Source organism: the organism of the source record quoted next, unplaced genomic scaffold, assembly GCF_019419815.1.
Source record: "Pyrus x bretschneideri cultivar Hongxiangsu unplaced genomic scaffold, Pyrus_bretschneideri_v1 Contig6, whole genome shotgun sequence".
In the NCBI taxonomy this organism is placed as follows: domain Eukaryota; kingdom Viridiplantae; phylum Streptophyta; class Magnoliopsida; order Rosales; family Rosaceae; genus Pyrus; species Pyrus x bretschneideri.
The window spans coordinates 8,313,028-8,327,040 of record NW_025999798.1 but is presented as its reverse complement, the minus strand read 5'-3'; the positions used below and the strand labels follow the sequence as shown (position 1 = coordinate 8,327,040).

The following is a 14,013-nucleotide window of genomic DNA, read 5'->3' as shown; positions in this document are numbered from 1 at the left end:
TTCTCGTGCATTTACGTTATGTTTCTCTCGTTATTTAAGTCCTTTATGCTTCTTTTGTGTGTTTTCAGGTTCTAAGGGCCTAGGGAGCAAGAAAGTGCATTTTGAGGCCATTTGGAGCATTTTTGGGCATGGATTGGATAGCTTATCCATGGAGCCAAAAGGATGGACGAATTTGAAGGCCTTGTATTCACTTTGGACATAAAACAAAGGGCCTAGCCCATTCTCTCTTATTCTCTCCCTTATAGCCATGCAAAGAACCATCCATTCCATCAAAAACAATCCATCAATTCACATGCAAAACCACCATTAACACACATGCACCCAAACAAAGCCAACCTAGCTAACCCTATATGCATTCTTTATTCACTCTTCATCATTGCATTCATTCTCCAAACACTTTCATTAATTAAAACACATTTGCACATCCACTCATTCTTTCCCCAAAGCCGTGCCTTTCCCTTCCACTTTCCAACCTTTCCAAATGCAATTTCATCAAACACATGCATTCCCTTCACTTTCACCCACATGCAAATTTAATCATTCATTTCCCAACATCATTGCCATGCACATTCCCTAACATTTCTAGCCATTTCACTTCATCATTACACCACCATTCATTCATTAATCCACATGCACATTCAATCATTCACTCAAGCACCCTTGTGCCTTGTTTCCCCCTTTGTTCCCACCAATCACATGCATCATCATCATTCAACCAAGCCTAACCCGTGCATTCCCCCTAATTCCAGCACCAAAACATGCACTCACATGCATTTTTCACCACCATTCACACACACATGCATCCTGAAATTCTTGCCGTGCATTTCATAACATTTCTAGCCATTTCCCTTTCATTTCCACCACTCATTCTTCATCATTGCAGCCACCTACATGCATTATTCATTAACCTTTCATCATATAGCCAGAAAATAAGCAAGAAAACACTCAATGCCGTGCCTTCACACACCATTTCAGCACATTCCAACACCTTCACATGCAATTCCAGCTTTCACATGTTTTCCTAACTGATTTTCCATCATTAATTAGCCACTTGCATCTTAAACAAACAGCCATATGTTCCCTCCACTACTCCTATAAATACCCTTGCATTCATTCATTCAAACACATCTCATTTCATACACAACACACCACAAACACATCCCATTCTTCCATTGCCGTGAGTCCCACTTCAATTTCCTGCATCTTTTCTTCCATCTCCAACCACTCCTCACTCCATTCCACATACACCTAAAGCCCTAAACATCTCCTTAGACCTTGTGCCATAACGAAGAGGAAGAGAAGAGTGCCTAAACGTTCATACAATTCAAGTCCGAGTTGTTGGAATGTTTAGGTGTTTCTTTGATTTCAAAGTTATAATTTAATCCTCTTTGTTTTGTACGTATAAGGATTGGAAGAGAAGAGTGCCTAAACGTTCATACAATTCTAGTTTGAGTTGTTGGAATGTTTAGGTGTTTCTTTGATTTCAAAGTTATGAGGAACTAAACCCCCTTTAGTTAGGGGGTGATTCGAAACTATGTTTATATTTGCAATATGAATTGATTAACTTTCGTTGGAATTTCATAAGTTGTGGATTCAATTCGTTTAACTGTTTGATTGATAACTTATTTATGTATGTTTATTAAGAGTGCACACTTAATTTTCATGCATAAATATGACGCTAGAATATAAGTGAATTTCACCTAATCGTTATGAACTTATATTCACAAGTAGTGGAGGTTGCTTATAAACAATCGTGTTAAACGAATTCTTGGCATAAGTTTCATGCGTATTCCATAGTAACGAATGCCTCGTCAATACTTATAGTTTTCATAATGCTTAATGATCTTTGATTGTATCTTTATTGTGCTTTTCACGTAAAGGACTTTTGGAGAATGTGGTGAATTGCGTTGCGCTAACCCATCCAATTCATTGACTTAAGGAGAACTTGACGGTTAATTTAAGCGGACCTAATTAACCCGGGGTGTTGAGTTTCACAACTTATCGAAAGACCAACTGAGAATCAATATTGTATGCAAGTGTAACATGTGTGGAGAAGAACCCCTTGGCTATTCCATCATCCATATTTTCATCACATTCATATTTACATTTTGTCTTTAATTATATTCTGTCCATTTAATTTAATATCGTCCAAACACATTTCCCCCATATTTCGTTGAGTCTTAATCATTCGTATTTGTTTTATTTTTATATCTTTAAGCTTTTGGAGTCATAAACAGTTTCAAATTCGTCTAAATCAAGTTCTAGTTTCTATTTGAGTCAGTTTGATTGTTTTAGGCAGTTTGAGTTTTTCAAAGCCATTCTGAGTCATAGTAGTCTTGTTAAGAGTATTTACATTTAGTTTTTGTGTTTTCAAGTCAATTCAAAATAGATTAGCACCCCTAGTTAATCCCCGGTTAGAACGATCCCTACTTACATCATTACTACAATTGTCACAAATAGGGTTTAATTTGTGTGCGTATAATCTACGTATCAAATGGCACAACTGAATCTAAATGAAATCATTCAAGAAGAAAAAATGAATGATAAATCCACAATTCATGATTCTGTACTTTCAGAAAAAGAAAATGTCCTTGGTGAAACACATGTACATGAAAAAACAGAGGTACATGAAAGCAAAGAAATCTCCATAAATTATGCTTGTATTAATGAATTGTGAGATCAAAATGAAATAATCATTGACGACATGTTCGCATTCGTAGTAGCCACCGAAATCATATTAAGTGATGATATTGAGCCCCGCTCTATCAATGAATGCAAACAGAGACAAGATTGACCTAAGTGGAAAGATGCAATCCAGGCATAATTAAATTCTTTAAAAAGGCGAAATGTTTTGGATTAGTAGTCCAAACCCCGCCTGGTATAAACCCCGTAGGTTACAAATAGGTATTCAAAAGAAAGCGAATTGAAAAAAACGAGATTGCAAGATATAAAGCACGACTCGTTGCACAAGGTTTTTCGTAAAGACGTTGAATTGATTATGAGGAGACATACTCTCTTGTAATGGACGTAGTTATGTTCCATTACTTAATAAGTTTAGTGATTTCAGAAAAACTTGACATGCGACTTATGGATGTCATCACCGCGTATATATATGGAGAATTAGATACTGACATATATATGAAAGTCCCAGAAGGACTTAAGTTGCCTGAAACAACTAACAAATCACGAGATATACTCTCAATCAAATTAATGCGATCATTGTATGGACTAAAACAATCTGGACGAATGTGGTATAATCGTCTTAGTGAGCATTTGATCAAAGAAGGGTATATCAACAATGTCATTTACCCTTGTGTGTTCATTAAGAAATCCAACTCTAGATTTGCTATCGTGGCAGTATATGTCGGTGATAGGAACCTAGTTTGAACTTCTAAAGAGCTCAATAAAGCTGCTGAATATTTGAAAAGCGAATTTGAAATGAAAGACTTTGGAAAAATAAATTATTGTCTCGGCCTGCAGATCGAGCATTATGCTAGTGGAATTTTGGTACACCAATCAGCTTACATTGAAAAAATCCTAAAGCAATTTGACATGGACAAGGCTCATCCACTCAACATTTCAATGGTCGTTCGTTCTCTGGACATTAAGAAAGATCCATTCCGTCCAAAAGAAGATGATGAAATGGTAATTGGTCCAGAAGTACCATATCTGAGTGCAATAGGTGTTTTATTATATTTAGCATAATGTACTAGACTAGATATAGCTTTTTCAGTCAACTTGTTAGTAAGGTATAATTCTGCTCCAATAATTCGTCATTGGAAGGGAATCAAAGATGTATTGCGATACCTTAATGGGGCAACAAACATGGGTTTCTTCTACTCAAAGAAATCCACAAATAACCAAGTCCTTGTTAGATATGCAGATGCTGGTTTTCTCTTCGATCCGCATAAAGCTCACTCACAAACTAGATATATGTTCAAGAATGGAGATACAACAATCTCATGGCACTCAACAAAGCAAACATTAGTTGCTACATCTTCAAATCATTCAAAAATACTTGCTTTACATGAAGCAAGTCGTGAATGTTCTTGGTTAATATCAATGATCTATTATATCTGAAATTCATGTGGTCTAACTTCGAAGACAGACAATCCAATTGTCATTCATGAAGATAATGCAGCCATGTGTTGCCCAAATGAAAAAATGATTCATCAAGGGCGATAAGACTAAACACATATCTCCAAAGTTTTTCAATGGACATGAGCTTCAGAAGGTTAAAGTTATTGAATTCGGACAAATCTGTTCTAATGAAAATCTGGCAGACATGTTCATCAAGTTTTTACCAAAGTGCATGTTTTATAAGTTAGTGCAAAGTATCGGATTACATCGACTTACCATTTAGCTAAATTTGAAAAATGCGGAATCAGGAGGAGATACATATCAGGGGGAGCACCCATGATAAATGCATGTTGTACTCTTTTTCCTTCGATTAGGATTTTTTCCACTGGGTTTTTCTTATCAAGGTTTTAACGAGGTAACATAAGCATATTTAACACTATATCAACAATTCAAGTAAAGTTGTACTCTTTTTCCTTAGCTATGGTTTTTTCCCACTGGATTTTTCCGAGCAAGGTTTTAACGAGGCAACTGATGTTGATATGTGGGCATCCAAGGGGGAGTGTTGAAAATACTGGTGGGTTAATGAATGCCCACAGTGATATTGAAAACATTGGTAGATTTTTCAATACCCACACAAAGTGATATTGACTTGGGAAATGAAGGAGGATCGTATTGTCAAAGGTGTGTGTTGTAAATTTCAATGTATAGTTAATACGTTTGTTTGAGTTGCTCTATAAATAGAGTGCTCTGTATGCTTTCAAGATACATAGAGAACAAGGAAAGATCAGTAACATCATTATCTATCCCTACATCTTTTATTTGTCATCCCCTTATGTTATAGTTATAGTGTAATATTTTACACCTACTTCGCTCATGTCACTAGTAAAGGTTATCTCTCTAACTTTTACCTATTTATAACATCATCAAATTATAAAAGCAGTAATTCTTCTAACATGTACAGATATATACGCATTATATATATATATATATATGTGTGTGTGTGTGGAATTAAATAACTAAATTACCCAAAGTAGTGCTTGGATGGAAATGTAGCTTTAAAACCAGCAAGATGAGGAGGCTGGCTGGTTCATTTAGGCCAGCCAATTGGCTTGATAGGGTGTTTTTGGTCTGGTGGGGTCCATGAGCTCTTTGACCTAGTCTTCGGTTGGAGACGATTTTCGTGTCATTTCGGCTATTTTTAGCCCTCTGGCCAGATCAGTTGGAGATAGCCTTAGTTAGTTTACTAATTCGTAATGAGATTTAAAAGAAACAAAATCTAAATTCGTTGCCTTGTTGATTGAGTTGTGAAAAGTACAAAAAAAATGTGTGAATATTATCTTTTTAAAAGTTTAGTACTGAATTGTCGTGTCCTTGTGCATCAAAGTTGGTCTCGTGAAATTTTCATTTTTATCGTGAAATTTTTTTTGTTGTTGATGACTTTGGTCGTTTGAGTTTGTCATGTAGTTTTGGTCCAGTTTTTTTTAGCAAGCTCCTCCTTCTTGCTATATGTTGCTAATTGCAAATATAACTGGGGCCTCGTGACCTCATGATATTCTTATGTAATCTTTCTTTTCTTTTAGGTTTATATCTCGTTGTCAACAAAAGAAAAAGTAAAAAGAAGTTATGAATACTATCAAATTATGTGGACTATCATAAATTAATTTTGTGAATATTTTAGACTAAAAATATTTACATTCCGATAAACATTTAAAAATCACTAAACCGACACATGAAACTCATGAAACACTATTGTGGATGCAAATTTCTTCCTCCTTGTTCTTGGACAAAATTACACCTACAAAACAAATAACACATTTGGTCAAGGCCAAGAGCCTCACGCGCCCACGATGAATGAGGGGCTTTAGCCAAAGAACCTTCGATGTCAAAGTTAGAATTTTGAGAGAAAAGTGTTCGAAGAATTTAGAGAATTTTGCAAGGGAGTTGGAATTGAGTTTTGGAGAGAATTAAGGTGTTTATATAGGGGTGTGGCCGGCCACTTGGATGGTTTTGTGGGTGAAGTTCATGATTTGTGTTTTATTAGCAAATTAATTGAATAATTAATCAATTAATTAGCTAATTAATATAATAAAAATGAATGATTTAGGGGTTACCTTGTGGAGAAGATATGATGAGGGATGGATGAAATAGGTTATAAATAAATACCTATTTGGGCACTTTTGACTTGATTGATGGATGTCCACTGCTTGAGCGTAAGAATTCCGGTGTGCCTCGAGGGTAATTTTGTCATTTTTACCCAAAAATCCATGTGTCGTCTCTTGATTATTTTTGGCTCCATAAATGCCCCCACACCTGTTGGGCTGCTCGTAGGAAAGGGCAGCATGTATAGAGATCTCCAGCTTTGATGTAGATTCTCACTTGGACTTGGAATTAGATTCTTCTAGGAAAGGGAAATAAATTGCCTCCAAAGCCTATTTAAGTCTACCTTAAGTAGGGGATTAAATCAACTTCGAAAGACAATTATTTGTCCTACAAGAAATAGAGAAAACTAGAGGATATTTGTTCCCCCTCCCCTAACACTATTCTTTGTTTGCCTATGCAAAAAACCGTCTTCCGTTGATTTCTTTGTCTTCTTCGCGTCGCATCGATGTAAGAAAAACTTAATTCTCCTTGTCTTCCTCATGGGTGATGCTGTCATGGGGCAGCCGTCGGGGTGGTGTGGCGCGTCGGTTGATAGGAGTCAAGAGTTGACTTAGCATGGGCCAATGAGGTAGTGTGGCAGGGGTCAATGCTTGTGCTGCTTGGTTTGACTGAAGCCAAGGATTGGCTCGACATAAGCCGAGGAAGTGGTGTGGCATGTGCCACAATTTGGTCTGCCTCGTTTGGGCTGCTTGCCAAAAATGAGGAAACTGCTTGAATTTGATTTATTAGCTGTCGTAAATGAAGCAGTCAATGATGAAGCTGTTGAAGATGAAGTGTCGGCTGAGCGAACTGTTAAGTGCAAAGTGGATGCTACCCCCTTATTATTTGTTGCCTAGTTAGTCTTCAAGCATTCGATCTTTTGAGTTATGTGACCTTCTCGCACTAGAGAGCTTACCCAGATAAGTGTCGGGGAATTAGTTTACCCTCTTGCACAGGAAAGCAATTAGTTTACCCTCTCGCACTAGAGAGCTTACCCATATGGGTGTCGGGAAATTGGTTTACCCTCTCGCACTGGAGAGCAATTAGTTTACCCTTTCGCACTAGAGAGCTTACCCATATGGGTGTTAAGGAATTAGTTTACCCTCTCACACTGGAAAGTTTACCTATATGGGTGTCAGGAATTGGTTTACCCTATCACACTGGAAAGCAATTAGTTTAACCTCTTGCAGTGAAGAGCAGACTTATACGGGTGTCGGGAAATTGGTTTACCTTATCGCACTGGAGAGCAATTAGTTTAACCTCTTACATTGGATAGCAGACCCAATATGGGTGTCAGGGAATTAGTTTACCCTCTCGTATTAGGGAGCAATTAGTTTAACCTCTCGCACTAGAGAGCAGACCCATATGGGTGTTAGGGAATTGGTTTACCTTCTCGCACTGGAGAGCAATTAGTTTACCTTCTTACACTGGAGATGTCACGCCCCAGACCCGGAGTCCGTGGAAAAATTCAAACCCGAGTCTGAAACGCGAACTAAAAACTAAATAAATAAAATTAAAACTAAAACAGGGTGGAAAATAAAATTCTTCTTATTTAAAATAACTCAATAATTCTTTACAAGGCTAAATAAATAAATATAAATTCTAGCCTCACATCTATTTCGTCTCATCTTGTCCACCCTTTTGACAGTTTGGTTAGTAAACCTGCATAAAAATTGAGGGTGAACTTCAACAGCTTAGTAGGGACATAACCTTACCACAGTAAATTGACAATTTAAATTACGTGTTATAATCATGTAATCAAGTACCAAATCATTATCAATAACCTGCACGTCCCATACCGTGCATTTTACCTATATAGTGGTGGTTCGAATGTTCTAATATACAAATTAATCCCATGTAAATCAATCATCCCAATTTCCCCCTTTGTTAGTCATCTTGCCAAAACCCTTCGTCGCCAATCCCGAATTACCCAAAAGAAACTGTGCACTGTGGGCTCGCCTGAGACTTGGTACCTACTAAGAGTTTGGCTCAACTACACAAAAGATCCTTTCCAACTACCCTTATTTCTAGAATTCCTTCCTGAACACCGAAACTCCAACCACACGACCAATTATGAATGATTCACAAATACTTTCATTTATCATTCACATATACCATAATATATTCTCAACAAATAGCATTTCATCAATAATTCCATAACCAATAACAAGTAAACAAGCAAAGGCAGTATTTATCCAATTAGCAAGCTAGATCACATTAATCAACCAAGAAGATCGATAATAATAATATAATGCTTCACGAAATTTAATAAAGCTAATCTCCGTAAAGGTCTGCCGTATTTCCCCTACCTTCCAAAGCAAGCAATCAGGAACCAATCATATTGACCACACCTTGTGAAATCCAATGTTCTCCCTTTATTTTCCACATTCATTTCTGCATTCAGTAACCCAAGAATAAAACCATAACCCTTAATTAACAAGGTTAAGATCATTTTGTGCCAAACAAATCTCAATAGCCTATATTTCTCATATTAAGGTCCCTGCTCTACTTATTTTCCTTTTCTTTCTTCCTAATTCCTTAATCTACACGTGTAGATATATATACATTTATGCATTCCCTCTTATTTTACAGTTCAACCTATATGAAAACTCTTCATTCTCTTCCTTCATAATCGCACATCCCTTTGCATATATGCATATATATATATATTAGCTTGTATAAATACTTAAACCTTAGATTCCTATAAGAGTATCAAACTAGCTTGAATAATACCACCCATGGATCACGACATATGAGTTAACTTCATGGAATTAATAAGAGCTGACTGCTTCTATTTAGGTCAATCCCTTATATTCCTCATTTTAGTTTTAAGGAAAGAATAAAGAATAAGAAATCATTACCTATAATTTGGGTGCCATAGCGTTAACAGGGGTGTAGTGGATTAATGTCTTAATCACTTCCTTCTTTTTACCGGCCGGTCTCTTTGTCCCTTATCTCTCTCTTTCTCTCTGCAATTCCCTTCTTTTTTTGTTCTCGTAAGAAACTAATCTTTGCACCCTTGGCTCAAAACCTATTTATAGGAAGTTAAAAGGCAGCAGTAGCTCTACTTTGATTGGATGGTCTAGCGGCAAGAGATAAAACATTAACCTGTTACAGATATGTGCATACACGTAGATGAGGTACTGTCAACAATATAAGGATGCTCTTATCCTACTTATTACTTTTCCTAATCATTTCATTAATCACAACCCGTGTTTACCCAATTCCAAATCAGAACCTCAAACTCACAAGCTTATCCAACTCAAACTTAGAAAGACCTTCACGTGGCTTCCATCTACTTCCTATGTATATTTATTAGTGACTAAATATCTAACCTTATGGAAGACCGAATTAAACAAAATGAAGCATACAAGTACATAAAAATCAAAATCTTTTCCCTTATCACAAATATAATATAATTTAAAATATGGGCCTTTACAGGAAAGCTTACCCAGATAGGTGTCGGGGGATTAGTTTACCCTCTCGCATTGGAGAGCATGAAAGTCGTTGTCGTGAGTGCAGTTGAGGAAAGTTGGATTGCTGGACAACTGAAATAATCCTCAGCCTGCTAGATCTTGTTTGGCTATCTGCTTGAGACTTCGAACTGCTTGTGAAACCCACGTAAGTGTGTAAGTGCAATGAGCTGCTCCCAGAATTATTACGCCATCATTATACGTTTCGTCGTGTGCCCTTTTAAGGCTTGGTTGGCACGAGCCACATGGCAAGATCGGTAAGGCTGGAAGTCGTGTTGCAAAATTGGCATAATTATGAGCCATGGTGATAGATCAATGACTGCAAAGAGCCGTGAAGTAGGTAGGCACAGCTGTGAAAGCAGTGATAGGGCTGGCTTGGGCCAGTTTATGTGCAGCAAGATGAATTGGACCACTAGGTTAGTGATGCTCCGTTACTAGTGATGTGCTGCTTCAGTATTGAATCGTCTGGGGTGTTGAGAACAAGGCATGCCCCCGATTCTTGGTAGTTGGGCTGGTGTGTCATTTTGGTACTCATTTGCCCCTAACATGCCATTAGGCTGAGCTGCTATCTTTGTCGAAACAGAAGTAATCTTTGTATTCGATAATATATGTGAGATAGTCCTGTTTGCTCGATCTTGTCATGGAAAGATGACCCGCTTATGTTGGTCATGTCTTATCGGAACGTCTTGTTAATAACTTCGTTGCGTTGGAAAACGCACAATCGCTTGATCATGAGCCTTTCTACTTTTTTCTGAATTTGCCTTTGCTGGTCTAGGCTACTTTTCCATGTGTTCGGCTCGTCTATGCCGCTGCTGCGGTATATGTGGTATGTTCCTAGCAGGCGAACAGGTAACTCACAAGCTGCTGGTTGAACTTGAGCCGAATTCAATGACTGTTTCTCTTCGTCCGTGTGCTGTCTACTCCGATGTGAGGTGGATGATGCTCCTTGCGAGCCTTGCCGCGAGTGAACACTTTGCCTGGAAGGTTGCTCATGTTGATTATCAGAGTGTGGCCCTAACTATGAGTGTATGTTTGTCCCTGGGCCTAACTGAGAGTGCACGCTCATCCGCATGCTAAGACGAGAAAATAAACTATCTGGGGGGCCCAGTGGGAAGTGTACTCCATCAGAACGCTCGGTTCGTGACTAGTCAAGTGGTTGCTTGTTAGGACGCTGCTGGATAGGTTCATCATTTGCCCTTGTCCTACATTGGGACACCTCGTCTGGGGCACGTTGCATCTCGGTACGCTGTAATAGCTGATTCACTAAGATTGTCTGATGTGGGAGGACGTTTATCAACTCTATGACTTGTCGAGACAAATGTTGTTCGCCATCTGGGTTGGAAGAGCTTGGACGAAATACATCTCCTTGAGTAGTGGAAGTGTAATGGACTTCAGGTGCGAGATTTGAGTTGGGATGTCAAATCTCCAGAGAAATGGGGTGAAAATACCCCAAGTTTAATCGTTAGTCCTGAAATCTTAAGCTGGGACGGTTGAACCGGTTGGGATTGCTTGGTAGTCCACAAGAGTGGGTTGGGCCTCAGATTAGACCGTGGGAACGGGTTGGATCCCCGGTGCAAGTAGGGCAGCTAACGTGGATTGCCCTACATGAGGTGTGCATGGGCACTGCTGAGTTTGGGCTCTGCTCGAGACAACGCTGGGCTCGCGCTGGCCTTGGGCCCACGAGCATTAGGCTGTTTTTCTTGCCGCAGCTGCTTGGGCTTGCGCTGTTGAGGTAATATCTCGGACCGGCTCGCGCTAGGCCTAGCTCGGCTGCCTTACATCATGGGTTGCAAATTGGGCTATATGCCAAGTGAACAAGGCTTGGGCTTGCACTGCTGGGGTAGTGGCTTAGGCCTGCTCGCGCTGGGCTTGGCTTGGCTGCCTTGCAGTGTGGGCTACAGATTGGGTTGTGCACCAAGTAGACGAGACTTGGGTCTGCACTGTTGAGGCAGCGGCTTAGGCTGCCTCTAACACTTGGGCTTACTGCCGCAAAGTGGCATGTGCTTGAGCTTGTGGTTGCCTCGCTACTCGCTGTTCATCGTGGGCTTGCTGATATGGAGCTGGCCATTCCTCACTGCCACATTGGTCCCCGTGGCTGCCATGGTGGTGGTGCTCTGTGGTGGCAAAGTTAATCCTTTTGCCAATGCTTTGAGCCTCATCGTTGTGGTGGGGCCACGTCTCGTCCTTCATCATTTGATCAGGATCTTTGAATGTATGAAGTTTTGTTCGTCGTGGTTTTCGAATTTCCTGTCATTGTATTTTTTTCCTCACCTCTATTCAAAGAATTAAAAAACTCTAGGAATAAGAAAGCATGAAAAAATTACGAATGAACGAGAAACAAGAAACTTTGAATGCAAGAGTCTTCTTCGAGCGTCTGAATCAAACTCTCAATAAAAGCACCAATTTGTGGATGCAAATTTCTTCCTCCTTGTTCTTGGACAAAATTGCACCTACAAAACAAATAACACCTTTGGTCAAGCCCAAGAGCCTCACGAGCCCACGATGAATTGGGGGGAAGAGGGGCTTTGGCCGAAGAACCTCCAATGCCAAAGTTAGAATTTTTAGAGAAAAGTGTTTGGAGAATTTAGAGAATTTTGCAAAGGAGTTGGAATTGAGTTTTGGAGAGAATGAGAGTGTTTATATAGGGGTGTGGTCGGCCATCTTGGGAAGAGATGGATCGGCCACTTGGATGGTTTTGTGGGTGAAGTTCATGATTTGTGTTTTATTAGCAAATTAATTGAATAATTAATCAATTAATTAGCTAATTAATATAATAAAAAATTAATGATTTAGGGGTTACCTTGTGGAGAAGATATGATGAGGGATGGATGAAATAGGCTATAAATAAATACCTATTTGGGCACTTTTGACTTGATTGAGAGATGATTGTCCACTGCTCGTGCGTAGGAATTCCGATGTGTTTCGAGGGTAATTTTGTCCTTTTCACCCAAAAATCCACGTGTCTTCTCTTGATTATTTTTGGCTCCACAACTATGAAATAATATGAAACACATGATAAAGATAATTAAACACAAGACACATGAACAAACACATGGTTTTGGAAGATGGTAGAAAGAAAAATTGGAAGAATTGTATGAGAAAAGTGAGTTTTGTGTGGATGTTTCTACAAATACATAGGTATTTTTAGAGTTTTTGGGTGAATTTTGAGTTAAATAATTTTTTATAAATATTTTAACCGTTAGATTTAAATTTGGGCTGTTAATATTTTTTTTATACCATTAGATTTGATCATATTTGATATCAGTTGTTGGATTCAATAAATTTATAAATATAAAAATAAAATATTATCTAAATTAAACATGGACTGTTGAATAACCAACAACCCATTTGAATGTGAGTCGTTGATCAACCAAAAGAGTCGTTGGGCTCAATTTTATTGGCAGACAAGTGGGAGACACACCCATGTGGGTGAGGGCCGCAAGGGGTTGCACTTTGCAGCTTTCAAGTTGGTTGAAGAGTGTGGCTCAAGTGGCGCACGTGAATTTGGTTGCTTGTTGTCCAATTTCATCTGTTCCACTCTCACATGGGCTCCACCACTAATCTTGGCTGTAATCTAGCTTTTTTTTAGGTTTTAGGACCAAATTAGAACTTGGGTTGGAATGAATTGGGGGGAATAGAAGGGAAATTATAGGTTTTAGGCCATGGGTTGGAGTTGGCTTAATAAGATTTAAAGGAAACAAAATCTAAATTCGTTACCTCATTTATTGAGTTATGGAAAGTAAAAAGAAGTCTATAAATATATATCACCTCTAAAAAGTTTAGAATTGAATTATTGTGCCCTTATGCACTAAAGTTGTTCTTGTGAAATTCGTCATATCCATTGTGAAATTTTTTTTTTTTTTTTTTTTTTTTTGGCTGATGATTTGCGTAGTTTGAGTTTGTCATGCAGTTTTTAGTCTATTTTTTTTAGCAAGCTCCTCCTTCTTGCCATCTGTTGCTAATTGCAAATATAACTGAGGTTGCGTGACCTCGTGAGATTCTTATATAATCTTTCTTTTCTTTCAAGGTTATACCTCCTTGTCAACAAAAAAAATAAAAATAAAAAGAAGTATATGAATAATATCAAATTGTGAGTTACTTTTTTGACGAATTACTTTGATTGTCGTATTTGGAAGGTCTTGCTTTACTTTCTATGGGTATCTTTGATTTGGGAAAAGTGGAAAAGCCATTATATTTTTCTCCACCATGTTTATTTACATGTTTAGTTTTCATAATTGGATGAATTTTAGATTATGTTTACATGGCATTCAGTGCAAAGCAGAGGCAATCAGGCAAAGTGCAAACAATCATAATAAAGAAA

General features: G+C 38.3%; 1 long non-coding RNA gene across 1 annotated transcript; it reads right to left on the bottom strand.

The window, feature by feature from the left end:
* Positions 1–7,751: 7,751 nt before the first annotated feature.
* LOC125471223 lies at positions 7,752–9,208 on the bottom strand. Its single transcript, XR_007253533.1, has 2 exons — positions 9,081–9,208; positions 7,752–7,881 (listed from the first exon to the last, which is right to left on the bottom strand). It is a non-coding gene; the product is annotated as an uncharacterized LOC125471223 (long non-coding RNA).
* Between the last annotated feature and the right edge of the window lie 4,805 nt (positions 9,209–14,013).